Source organism: Crocodylus siamensis, chromosome 6 (assembly GCF_052110815.1).
Source record: "Crocodylus siamensis isolate JL-2025a chromosome 6, ASM5211081v1, whole genome shotgun sequence".
Classification (NCBI taxonomy): Eukaryota; Metazoa; Chordata; order Crocodylia; family Crocodylidae; genus Crocodylus; species Crocodylus siamensis.
This window is the reverse complement of record NC_143400.1, coordinates 44,606,032-44,619,221: the sequence shown is the minus strand read 5'-3', so window position 1 is coordinate 44,619,221 and position 13,190 is coordinate 44,606,032. Positions and strand designations below refer to the sequence as shown.

Here is a 13,190-nt window from a genome sequence, read left to right as displayed (position 1 = left end):
CTATTGCGGTGCCTTGTTTCAGATAGCAGGAAGTTGCAGGAAGAACTTAGAGAGGGAGATAAAAGGTTACTGCACTGATATAGGCCAATTCTTCCCCTGACATCAGAATGTCGGGTACCTTGTGCTGTATCCTATACAGTGCATTGAATAAAGTTTCACCCACAATATTCAAGGTTTTTCAGGGGGAGAGGTAGGGGAGGAGGAGAGAGATTTGTTTTCCTGATATTTTAACATCCCTTCTTTCAGTGAAAGCCTTCCAGGGGGTGGGGCTGGTTACTGACTATTACATGAATCAAAGGGTACAGCTAAATAGGATGCTACTGTGCAGTAGCAACGAGCCACTGAGCAATAGCTCATTGCAACCATGCAGCAGTGTAGCCAGGTACTAACCATGATGTGACGCTACTGTTCAGTAGTAGCAAGCTACTGCACAGTAGCTTATTGTTACTGCGCAGGAACATCAGGAAAAGCCTGAAGAACAAATATGTAGCAACAGTACTGAGCAGTAACACCAGTTACAGCACAATCATTTAGTACTTGCCTAAGCAAATGATTGTACAGTAACAACTGTGCAGTTTGCTGCTCATGTGGATGCAGCCACAGAATCATAGAAAAGTAGGCTAGAAGGGACCTTCAGAAATCATGTATTCCAACCCTCTGCCTGAGGCAGAATCTCCCTTTACAAACCTATTAGTTGACCTATTAGCAAAATGACAGAGTCAACCCTGACAGAACCACAAGGTATAACACCCTAACCTGCCACAGATGAAGCAGGGGAACCAGTGGCCCATGTCCTGCTGCTACAAAGATTGTTTCATGGCACTGGAATAGGTCAGGTTCTGATCCTAGATCGGGCTAAAATTCTCTCACCCTTGGTGCACCTATGTGGCACACACCCATCCATGAAAGTGCCATTTTGGATCTGTTTGCAATATTACTATTACCCATGCAGTGTGCATGTGTAACAGCTACTGAAAATGTGTAGTAGGCTACAGACTAGTCAGATATGTATGCGTCTGTGAATGCACATGCAGAGTATGATCCTAAGTTACAAAACTATACCCTAAGAAAAACCCCAACTGACTCATCTTACAAGAGGAGACTTTCCTCTTTTAACCCCAACAGAGTGTGATAAAAATGCTGGCTCAAGAGATGGGGACATCCAAATTCCAGGCCTTAAACCAGAGGAGAATTGAAGGTTGCTTCTCATGGTCCTCTGAAGACTTTTCAGAATTCCTCTCAGATTTCAGCTCACCTAAACCTTGGTCCAGTTGTTATAAACACAGCCCTGCACTTATGCCACAAGCACTGACTGCAAGGAAGAAAGAGAAAAGTGAGGGGGAGGTTTTCTGAATGAAAAAAAATATTCGTCTGCCTTGGAAGATACAATGACCTCATGAGAAAACCAGCAGATGACTGCAAAGGGAAAATTTGACACAAGCAGTCTCAGGAAAGCAACATAATACAAAGACAGGCACAGTTTAGTTTTCTCTCTGCAGTCAGCTGTGCCCATAATTACAAATATTATGGGGAATGGGGGAAGATACATGAAAACTCACATTTTATGATATCATACAAGGCAATGAGGCATACAAGGAAATTTTAAACAGATTATTTTTAATCTCCACTGCCTTTTTTGCTCCCTGTAACTTATATGTTATAAAGCTGAGCTTCTCAAACCACTTGTGAAATGATTCAGATTCTCCGTCTAAGAGTCTCCTTAAAAACAATTCGGACTTTCTCATTCCTCAGCGTGTATATGAAAGGGTTGAGCAAAGGAGTGATGACAGTGTGAAGGAAGGACACTGATTTGTAGAACTCCGAGGAGTGCAGCTTTTGGGGCAGGACGTACATGAAAATAGAGCAGCTGTAGAAGATGGAAGCAACCGTGATGTGGGCTGCACAGGTGGAGAATGCCTTCTGGCGTCCTATAGCAGACGGGATACGCAGGATAGTGTGGATGATGTACAAGTAGGACACTGTTGTTAGGAACAATGAGCTAAGCACTACAATGGCTGAGGTTATCGAGATGACTCTTTCAATAAGACTGGTGTCCACACAAGCCAGCTTCAAAAGAGGCTTTATGTCACAGAAGAAATGATTGATGACATTGGGGCCACAGAATGGAAACTGGGAGAGAAGGATGATTGGACAGAGAACTGATATAAATGCTCCCATCCAAGTGCAAATAACCAACTGCAGCGTCAGCTGTCCACTCATGATGGTGGGGTAATGCAACGGCTTGCAAATGGCAATGTATCTATCAAAGGACATCACAGCCACTAGGATGTACTCAGACGTGCCCAGGAAGAAATAGAAATAAGTTTGGGTGATGCAGCCAGGGAAGGAAATCATGTGGTTGTCTGACACAAGACTCTCTATGGTTTTGGGGAGGATGACAGTGGTAAACCAAAATCCTGAGAAGGACAAATTGCAGAGCAACCAGTACATGGGGGAATGTAGGCGATAATCCTTCCACACCAAGGCTATGATCACTGCATTGCCTGTGAGCGTCAGTCCATAGATTACCAGAAGAATTACAAAGACAAGAATTCTAAATTGACTGATGTTCGGGAATCCCACAATGACGAACTCCTTCACTGAGGTCTGGTTCTCCTTCTCCATAGCTACATCTTGAGCACTCCTGTATAAGAAAGAGAAGGAAATGCCATCAGCATAATTTTTGTCCAAATTTTATTGAAATTAATGAGTTGGGCTAAGTTAAGATACAACGTTTTTCAAAGAGTTATATGGGGACTTTAAATGTGGGTGTCTGTTGAATTGTCAGCACAATACTTTGTTCCAGTCCTTCAAGCCATACCCACCCCTGCTATCCTAAATAATAAATGAGAAGGTCTAATGGCATTTAGAATATCATTTATGAGGGCCAATGCAGGGAGAACACCTCTGAGACATGTTCTATTGTGTAAGGGCAGAGGAATACTCAGAGAATGACTATCAAAGATAAAACCCTTACTGAATATGCAACATCCTGGAAGAGAACTCAAAACCAGGGGGAAAGTTCCTAATGAAGATGGTGGACTTTCTATCACATGGAGGGTTTTTTGTTTTGTTTTGTTTTGTTTTGTTTTTTTTGGGGGGGGGGGGTTAATCAAGATCAGGTAACTTTATAATAAAAGGAAATTGTAGACTTAGTAGCTATTGAATTGCCCCCCTTACCTTTCTGATTTGTGTATCTCCAAGAAGTTCACTCATTTAAATGATCTTCAGCTGGCTTCTTAAATAGAGCTAGGGATTTCCTTTGGTTTCTATATAAACTGCCACAGATGCACACCAAGAAACAAGCAAACAACAAAATTATAATAGTCAAAATTACATAAAGGATTTCCAGGTTAGAAACATGAGCATTTCTTCCTAATTACTACTTTAACTGGAGCTGGTTTCCAATGTTATCATTCAAACCTTCCTTATTCCTACCTTGCCCCAAACACTGATGTCTTCTCAGTGAACTGTAACATTTAATAGAGAAAAAAAAAAGTGTCCTCCTTTCTCCTTTTCTTTCATTCACATTTTTATGAGTCCTAATAGAAGAAAAAGCAGTTCTGGGGGAAAATTATTTTCTCATTGCACACTTGGAGATTTTGAAAAAAAAAGAGACACACTTTCAAAGAAAAGGAAAACAAGTATCATCTCTGCTTTTTACAATCATCATTCCTTTTTCTCATCTAATGTTCAACTATAGATTGGAAATGAATAAAAAATATTTTGCATGAGTCTTCAATTATCACTTTTCCCAGGATTTAATAAACTGATGATGAAAAGTGATTTGTTCTTAATTGGACAGGCAATATGCCATTCCCCTAAACTGCGTTAAGACTGGTTTCTTTAGCCCTTCTTCAAGTTGGCAGCGAATTTATCTGTGCTAGATCCTGTGCCATCCTTTCAAGTTGACCCCAAAACACCCTGGGTGATTTACCTTGGATTGAAGTGGTACTTACTGTGTTGGAGGTTCAAGAGTCACTCAGCCATGAATTCACCAGTGGTCCTACACTTCTCCTGCTGAGGTCAGCTCCAAGGAAGACTAGGCACGTTGGTGCAGAAATTAGCATGCCTGCTTCCTGTTCCTTTTGCAGTCATAGCTAGAAAGTTTGTGTTCTCCCTGCTGCCTGCCCCTCTTCCAACTACAAGTAGCACAAAGAACTCAGATTTACTGTGCTACCATCTCCTATTTATATGCTATACAACTATAATGCCAAAGGCAGGGAGACTCATTGAATGGCCCAAGATCTCAGATAACGCGAGGAAACAAACATTCCTCTCAACCTTACTGGGGATCGGAAGGACATACTCACAGCAATAGCGTCTTCTACTACTGGCATCCATACACAATATTGCACCTTGTGTTGGCAACAGCCACAGGAAAGCAATATTGTATTGAAATAATGATCTACTGGGAAGCATACAGTCCCTTCCTCTCGTCGTATGAGACGGGGACTATACTGGAGAGCAAGGAACAGGGTTTAAGAAGAGAATCAAGTACTCGGTGCATGTTAATTGGGTTTGGCCGTAGATGTGCAAGAGGGGCCACATCAGACCTGCTTTCTGACATGAGATCTCCTGGGTTCCTGTCCAACCAGATGGGAGCAAGTGGGTAAAGGGGAGGAGAATACAGTATGAAAGGAGAAGGGCATCTTTTTACTTGCAAAATCATTTGCCTGCTTTGCAGGATATAAGACCCATGGGTATGAAAGAGCTGTTACAGCAGAGGGATTTTTTTTACCCTAACCCAGTAGCCTAAAGCAAAGGGAGATCAGCCACCATGGGTTTGCTTCATTATCTCTGCATTGTCTCATGCTGCCTCTTGCCAGGTGACCACCATTACATTGTTTCTGGTTAGACTGGGGGGTAGTTCAGGTTTTAAGGAAATCGATGACTTCTGTGGCTCTGGCATTCTCCTCTGCAGTGTCTGCTTCATGCCAAGTGGTGTCCTGGCCTGATGAAAGCTGTCACCTCTTATGTCTGTTCAACTTTTCCTTTTTAACAGGTACCATGGGAGCAGTCACTGTAACCCAGCCAGGTTCTGCCTCTGCTCGGCCAGGGGAATCCATTACCCTCACCTGTGGCACCTCTGGGTACAATATCAATGACCACCATATGCACTGGCTCCGTGAAGCCCCTGGGAAAGGCCTGGTGTGGATGGCAGCCTTTAGAACAGGGTATGACACCTATATTGCGAATGACTTCAAAGGGCGTGTGACCCCATCCACCAGTGGCTCCACAGCAAAGCTGCAGATTGCAAGACTCACATTGGCAGACACAGCTACGTACTATTGTACAAGAGAGGCACAGTGCTTCCTTCCTCACCCCTCCCATACAAAAAGCCTCTGAGGGCCTGGTCTCCTCTCAGTTCCTCTTCCCCTTTTCACATTGCCTGAAATTCAGACTTGTGCAGGGATCCAGATCCAAGGCCCCCGCTGATAGTGGCCAAATCTTTCCCTGACAACAGAGCTTCAGGTATCTTGTGCTCCATTCACACTGAGTCAGGTTTAATCTCAAAACGTAAGGCTGACTTTTGTGATATATTCACCCCTTTCTTCAGAAGAAAGCTCCAGGGAGGAGGCCTGGCTACAAGCTGCTCCATGACACTGGAAATCCATCAGGTTCTGTCATACAGCTCCCCCCTCATCTTTGGGAAGTCCCTTCATCTCTTTCCTGGCCCACACCTCCTTCATATGACAGCTGCTACCAAGGCCCCATTGATGCATACCGAGAACAGAAATTGTTGGGGTAAAGTCTTATATCATAGTACAGACCGAAAGTGCATATGCATCCAGGTGATTGCAGCTCTTGTTACTTCTACAGAGTTTGAATACTTCTTTCCTTCTGCCCACATACCCAAAAGAAGGGAAGGGCACACCCTCACCTTCTAACTCAAGTCTCTCATGTCTGGGTTGTTTTGTTTTCTTTTTTTTCCAAAGATCCAGGGATCCCAGTTTGACTCCCCTTATCTGCCAAGGGGTTTGATCCTGTATAGTCTGCTTCCTAGCACAATGCCACTCCCACCAGGCCACAAGTCAGATACCATTCTTTGCTCTCTGTAGACCTCCTTTTGAAGTGACGCAACTATACCTGCCCTTTAAATAGGTTTTGGGTAAAATGGCTAAACAACAGTGGAGAACTTCTGTTCCATTTTGAGCTGCATGCATCGTGGAACCCGAACCCCTTCCCCTTCCAGGGCATCATCAGCCTTCTCACTGAACCACGCAGAGCTACCTCTTTTGGCAACTGCCCTTCCAAGGGACTGGATTAAAGGGCTTTTGGTACTGCCTAGCTCAAGGGTGGGCAAAATGCAGCCCATGGGCCAGATGCAGCCCACAAGGCCATTCTATCAGGCCCATGGGGCCCCTAAAAATGTTAGAAAATTAATTTTCATCTTTCCCTGGCTGCCTGACATGTCGCCCTCATCACACGGTGGTTAATACAGTTGGCAGTGATATCTGTATGTGAAAAAGAGGGATCTGGGGTGGTTTTGAAGAATATCTAGATCACTAATTATCCCAACAATGAACAGGAGCTGTGTGAAAAGTCACTTCCAAAATTTCTCCTGGCTATATAGCTACATCATGAGTTACTTGACCTTTTTTTTTTTCAATCTGACTTGGATTCAGTTGTCCAAGGTCTCGTCTCACTTCAGGAAAGAAGCCAACTTCAAACAGACAAGGGCTAGGAAGACAGTTCATTTATGGATAAGTTGGTCTGTAATTTATTTTGAAGCTCGGTGTTAAAATTTTCCTGTAGCATCTTGTGATGCATCCAGTAGGAGACTGGGAGAAATGGACATTCTAATTTGATACAGTGATTTGTTTCTGTTCATATTGCAGAAGTAGGCAAATCATTGGGTAACATAAGCTGGCATTTCAAAAAAACCTGAATGGTTTCCTATGGAAATATTGTGTTTTGGTGGGGGATTCTGAGTTCTGTTCTGAACTCCTGGCTGAATGCAGATCCACTGCATCCTCGTCCTCTGTAATGCAGCCTCATTTTCCTAATGCAAGCAATGCATGCCCGGTGAGACAGGGAAGAAAGAAGAAAATGTCAATGGATATATCTGAAATGCAAAATGATTTTTGTGCCTCAGAAGAGCTAAGAATATCAGGGGAAAACCAGGTGGTAACTACAAGGGGGTAATATGAACCAAACCTTTTCAGGATGGTAATCTAGAACAGCCATAGATGTTGTTTGATTTATCCCTGCACTAAGCTGTCCGAATTAATGCAGAAATCATATTTAGAGGGGAGAAGAATACTTGTTTTCCTAACTCATTCAAGCTAGTTGGACACACACAGAAATTTAAAGCATATCTTTTTCTTAATCCTCTTCTAAAATCTCCTAATCCAATAGCACTAAGTTACATGTCAGAACCTTTCTGAGACATTCCCAGTTCTTCGCCTGAGAGACTCTTTAAATACAATCTGCACTTTCTCATTCCTCAGCGTGAATATGAAAGGGTTGAGCAAAGGAGTGATGACAGTGTGAAGGAAGGAAACTGATTTGTAAAACTCTGAGGAGTGCAGTATTTTGGGTAGGATGTGCATGAATATAGAAGAGCTGTAGAAAATGGAAGCAACTGTGATGTGGGCTGCACAGGTGGAGAATGCCTTCTGGTGCCCTATAGCAAATGGGTTAGTGTGGCTAGCAGGATAGTGTGGATGATGTACAAGTAGGACACTGTTGTTAGGAACAGTGAGCTAAGCACAACAAGAGATGCAAATGTGGCATTGACCCTTTCAATGAAAATGGTATCCATACAAGCCAGTTTCAGCAAAGGCCTTATGTCACAGAAGAAATGGTTGATGACATTGGGGCCACAGAATGGTAACTGGGACACAAGAATGGTGGGGCACAGAACTGATAAAAATGCTCTCCTACAAGTGCAAATGACCAACTGCAGTGTCAGCTGTCTACTCATAATAGTGGGGTAATGCAATGGTTTACAAATAGCAATGTATCTATCAAAGGACATCACAGCCACCACAATGTTCTCGGAAGTGCCAAAGAAGAAACAGAAATAGTTTCTGGCTGGGAGATGCAGCCAGACAAAGAAATCCTGTGGTTGTCTGACATGAAATTCTGCATGGTTTTGGGGAGAATGACGGTGGTGCAACAAAAGCCTGAAAAGGACAAGTTGCAGAGGAACCAGTACATGGGGGAATGAAGGCGATAATCCCTCCAGGCCAAGGCTATGATCGCCATGTTGCCCATGAGTGTCAGTCCATAGATTACCAGAAGAATTAGCAAGACAAGAATTTTAAACCAACTGAGGTTGAGGAATCCCACAAGTATGATCTCCTTTACTGAGGTCTGGTTCTCCTTCTCCATTGTTACAGCTTTAGTTCACCTGTACATGGAAGAGAAGAAAGATACCATGGGCGTGTTTCCTCTCCCCGCCCACCTCCCCATATCTAACTGAAATAAAAGAGCTTGGGCAAGTTCAGATTTCATAGATTTCATAGACATTAGGGCTGGAAGAGACCTCGGGAGATCATCGAGTCCAGCCCCCTGCCCAAAGGGCAGGAAGTCAGCTGGGGTCATAGGATCTCAGCAAGATAAGCATCCAATTTACTCTTGAAGGTGTTCAATGTAGGTGCTTGAACCACCTCTGCTGGCAGATTGTTCCAGACCTTGGGGGCTCGGACAGTAAAGAAATTCTTCCTTATGTCCAGCCTGAAACGGTCTTGCAGGAGTTTGTGACCATTTGACCTCGTCATCCCTTGGGGCGCTCTGGTGAACAAACGTTCCCCCAGATCCTGGTGGTCAACCCTGATAAACTTATAGGTGGCCATCAGATCACCCTGAGCCTACGCTTTTCCAGGCTAAAGAGTCCCATGGCTCTCAGCCTGTCATCGTAAGATCTGTTTTCCTGATCTCTGATCATGTGCGTGGCTCTCCTCTGGACTCTCTCAAGCTTCTCCACATCCTTTTTGAATTGTGGAACCCAAAACTGGATGCAGTACTCCAGCTGCGGCCTCACCAAGGCCGAGTACAAGGGGAGAATGACATCCCGGGATTTGCTCGAGAAGCATCTGTGGATGCACGCCAGCATTTTGGTCGCTTTACTAGCCGCAGCATCGCATTGGAGGCTCATGTTCATCTTGTGGTCAATGATGACCCCCAAGTCTCTTTCTTCTATAGTGCTTTCCAACGTAGCACTGCCAAGCCTATAAGGATGCTGCAGGTTTTTCCTCCCAAGGTGGAGAACCTTGCATTTTTCGGTGTTAAACACCATCAGGTTCTCGTCCGCCCATTTGCTGAGCTTGTCCAGGTCAGCCTGGATCACCCGCCTATCTTCTGGCGTGGATGCTTTGCCCCAAAGTTTGGTGTCATCGGCGAACTTGGCCAGTCCACTCCTAACTCCAATGTCCACATCATTAATGAAGATGTTGAACAGGATGGGTCCGAGGACAGAGCCTTGAGGGACTCCACTGGTCACAGGGCACCATGATGAGTGACTGCCATCAATTACAACCCTCTGGGTCCGACTACGGAGCCAGTTTCCCAGCCAGTAGATCGTGGTGGAGCCAAGGCCACAACTGGCCAGTTTGGTGATCATGGGATACCAGATCAAAGGCTTTTTTGAAGTCAAGATATATGACATCAATCTCTTCTCCCTTGTCCAGGTGATAGGTCACCTGGTCATAGAAGGAAATGAGATTGGTCAAACAAGACCTACCCGCAACAAACCCGTGCTGGCTATCCCTTAGGATGTTAGCCTGGGCCAGTCCATCAAGGATGGCCTCCTTAATAAAGTTTTCTAAGATCTTCCCCAGGATACAAGTCAGGCTAATGGGCCTGTAGTTAGCCGGATCCACTCTCCTCCCTGTCTTGAAGATTGGCACCACATTGGCCTTCTTCCAGTCTTCGGGCACTACACCAGAGCGCCAGGAGTTTTCAAAGATCCGTGCCAGGGGCTGGGCTATGACACTCGCCAGCTTCTTAAGTACCCTGGAGTGCAGATTGTTAGGGCCGGTTGACTTGAAGGTATCCAGCTTCTCAAGGTGTTCCTTCACGAGGTCAGCATTTATGGAGGGTAGGGGATCCCCATCACCCGGATCTCCCTGTCCCATAGCAGGCATGGGCGTCCCATGGGACTGATGAAAGACTGATGCAAGGTACCTATTTAATAGGTTGGCTTTTTCCTGGGCGTCAGTTGTCAGTTGCCCCATCTGATTTAGCAGGGGTCCAACATTGCCCTTGCTTTTCCTCCGGCTCCACACATATCTGAAAAAGGACTTTTTGTTGTCCTTGATGCCTGAAGCTAGTTGGAGTTCAGTTGCAGCCTTGGCTTTCCTGGTTTGGTCCCTGCAGGACCGGACCAGTGCAGAATAAACCTCCTTGGAGGTGAATCCCATCCTCCATCCTTTGTAGGCTTTCCCTTTTAGCCGCAGGAGGTCCGCTAGGTCCCTAGAGAGCCAGGAGGGCTGCTATGCCTTCTTGCTGCCTTTCCTCCGTGTTGGAATAGATTTAGCTTGTGGATTGAGGATCGCTTCCTTGAGAAGCAACCACTCTTCTTGAACTCCCATCTCCCTGGAGTCATGGTCCCTGAGGGCCTGACCGACAAGCCTCTTGAGTTTGTCAAAGTCAGCTTTTCTGAAGTCAAGGACTTTTGTGTTGCTGACTGACTTGCCAGCTTTACGGTGGATGGTGAAGCTGATCAGCTCGTGGTCACTGTCACCCAGCTTCCCATCGATCACTAGGTCGCCGATTAGGTCATCCCCCATAGCCAGTATCAGGTCAAGCAGCGCTTTGCCTCTCGTTGGCCCATAGATTTCTTGAGTCAGGTAGAGGTCATCCACGCATGAGAGAAAACTTTGCGACCGCTTGGATTTTGCTGAGTGATCTTCCCAGGAGATGTCCAGGTAATTGAAGTCCCCCATGACAACCAAGGTCCTGGAGCAAGCGGCCTCAGTCAGTTCCTGGGTGAACTCCTGGTCAAGTGCAGGACTTTGAGTGGGAGGTCTGTAGTAGACTTCCACCATTGTGTCCCCTGTGCCATTTTTCAAAGCTAAGGTTTTTCAAAGAATTATAAGGATTATAAGGGAAGTTAGATGTGGGTGTCTACTAAATTTTAATGGGAATTGTTTCCACAGCACTTTTTTGCAAGCTTTCAACCCAAACCCATGCCTACCACTTTAATCAATGAGAAGAAATAATGACATTTAGAATATCATTTATAACTGCCAATGCAGGAAAAAACCTGTTAGACATGCTTTATTGAGTAAGAGCATAGCAATACCTAATGCATGACTGTCAAAAAGAAAATCCCTGACTAAATATCCAACATAAAGGAAAAAAATGGAAAACCAGGAGAAAATTTCCTAATGGAGATGATTGACTTCCAATCACCTGGAGGTTTTTTTTGTTTGTTTGTTTGCTTGTTTGTTTGTTTTTATCAGAATTGGGTTACATTATAATATAAGGACACTGTTGACATATCAGCTGATTTTCTCCACTTTCCTTATTTTATTACCTGAAAGGTCACTCATTTAAATGATCTTGAAATGGTTTTCTAGAGTTACACATTTATTTGGGTTTCATAGATTTCATAGATTTCATAGACATTAGGGCTGGAAGGGACCTCGGGAGATCATCGAGTCCAGCCCCCTGCCCAAAGGGCAGGAAGTCAGCTGGGGTCATAGGATCTCAGCAAGATAAGCATCCAATTTACTCTTGAAGGTGTTCAATGTAGGTGCTTGAACCACCTCCGCTGGCAGACTGTTCCAGACCTTGGGGGCTCGGACAGTAAAGAAATTCTTCCTTATGTCCAGCCTGAAACGGTCTTGCAGGAGTTTGTGACCATTCGACCTCGTCATCCCTTGGGTCCGCTAGGTCCCTAGAGAGCCAGGAGGGCTGCTGTGCCTTCTTGCTGCCTTTCCTCCGTGTCGGAATAGATTTAGCTTGTGCATTGAGGTTTGCTTCCTTGAGAAGCAACCACTCTTCTTGAACTCCCATCTTCCTGGGGTCATGGTCCCTGAGGGCCTGACCGACAAGCCTCTTGAGCTTGTCAAAGTCAGCTTTTCTGAAGTCAAGGACTTTTGTGTTGCTGACTGACTTGCCAGCTTTACGGCGGATGGTGAAGGTGATCAGCTCGTGGTCGCTGTCACCCAGCTTCCCATCAATCACTAGGTCGCCGATTAGGTCATCCCCCATAGCCAGTACCAGGTCAAGCAGCGCTTTGCCTCTCATTGGCCCATAGACTTCTTGAGTCAGGTAGAGGTCATCCACGCACGAGAGAAAACTTTGCGCCCGCTCAGATTTAGCTGAGTGATCTTCCCACAAAGAGAAAGTTAAAAGTGACCCAGCACTTGCCTGTTATATTTTCTTCTCTCTTTAGATTTCATTTAAATATACTGCTAAACTAAGAATGAGGAATTTCATTTCCTTTATAAATAACTTTTGAATAAACAATCATTTGAAAAGTTTTAAAAAATAAACACCATAAATAACAAAATATACATAATTTCAATGATGATCTTTAGTTCCTAATAGGTTTTACCCCAAAATACATCACTGAATAAATAACCTTTGGACTTCTCCAACAGTTGGTGAAACATGAACTGTTCTCAGATAAGAATTTCATTTTTAGAATGAGGAAGTACCGTTCATTACCTTGTTTTAGTAAAGCTTTCACTGTACAGGCAGACTTTTAGTAATTTAACCACAAAATAACAGAAAAATCCATCTGCCATATAATATGGTGGATGTTCCCCATTAAGAATAAGGCATTTAAAAGAACACCAAGTTGAAACATTTAAACTTAAAAAAATTATAGAAGCAAACTCAGAAACTTGAAAAGAAAGATTTTCTGAAGAAGTGTCAACCCAGCCCTGCCCTTCAGGCAGTTTCAGTATAAACTACCTAGCACATTGGCACAGATAGATGGCAAGAAACTAGCCAATAACAGAATTATAATATTCATAATTTCATAATGTATTTTCATGTTAGAAATACAAACTTCTTCCTGATAAATAGAAACTGTGCTAACAGGACTCTGATGTATGCCCTTCTTTAACTACAGCCTAATTATTTCTTTGTCTGGGGCTGCTTTCAAATGTTTTCATCCAAAACTACTTCACCCCAAGCAGCTAATGTCTTTTCAGTGAACTGTAAAATGTAATAAAGAAAAATAAGAATCCTCTTTTCTCTTTTTCTTTGATTGACATTACTTTGAG

The 13,190-nt window shown here is 44.1% G+C and overlaps 1 pseudogene; it reads right to left on the bottom strand.

The window, feature by feature from the left end:
• Nucleotides 1-1,674: 1,674 nt before the first annotated feature.
• On the bottom strand, nt 1,675-2,625 carry LOC149862489 (olfactory receptor 6M1-like; annotated as a pseudogene).
• Between the last annotated feature and the right edge of the window lie 10,565 nt (nt 2,626-13,190).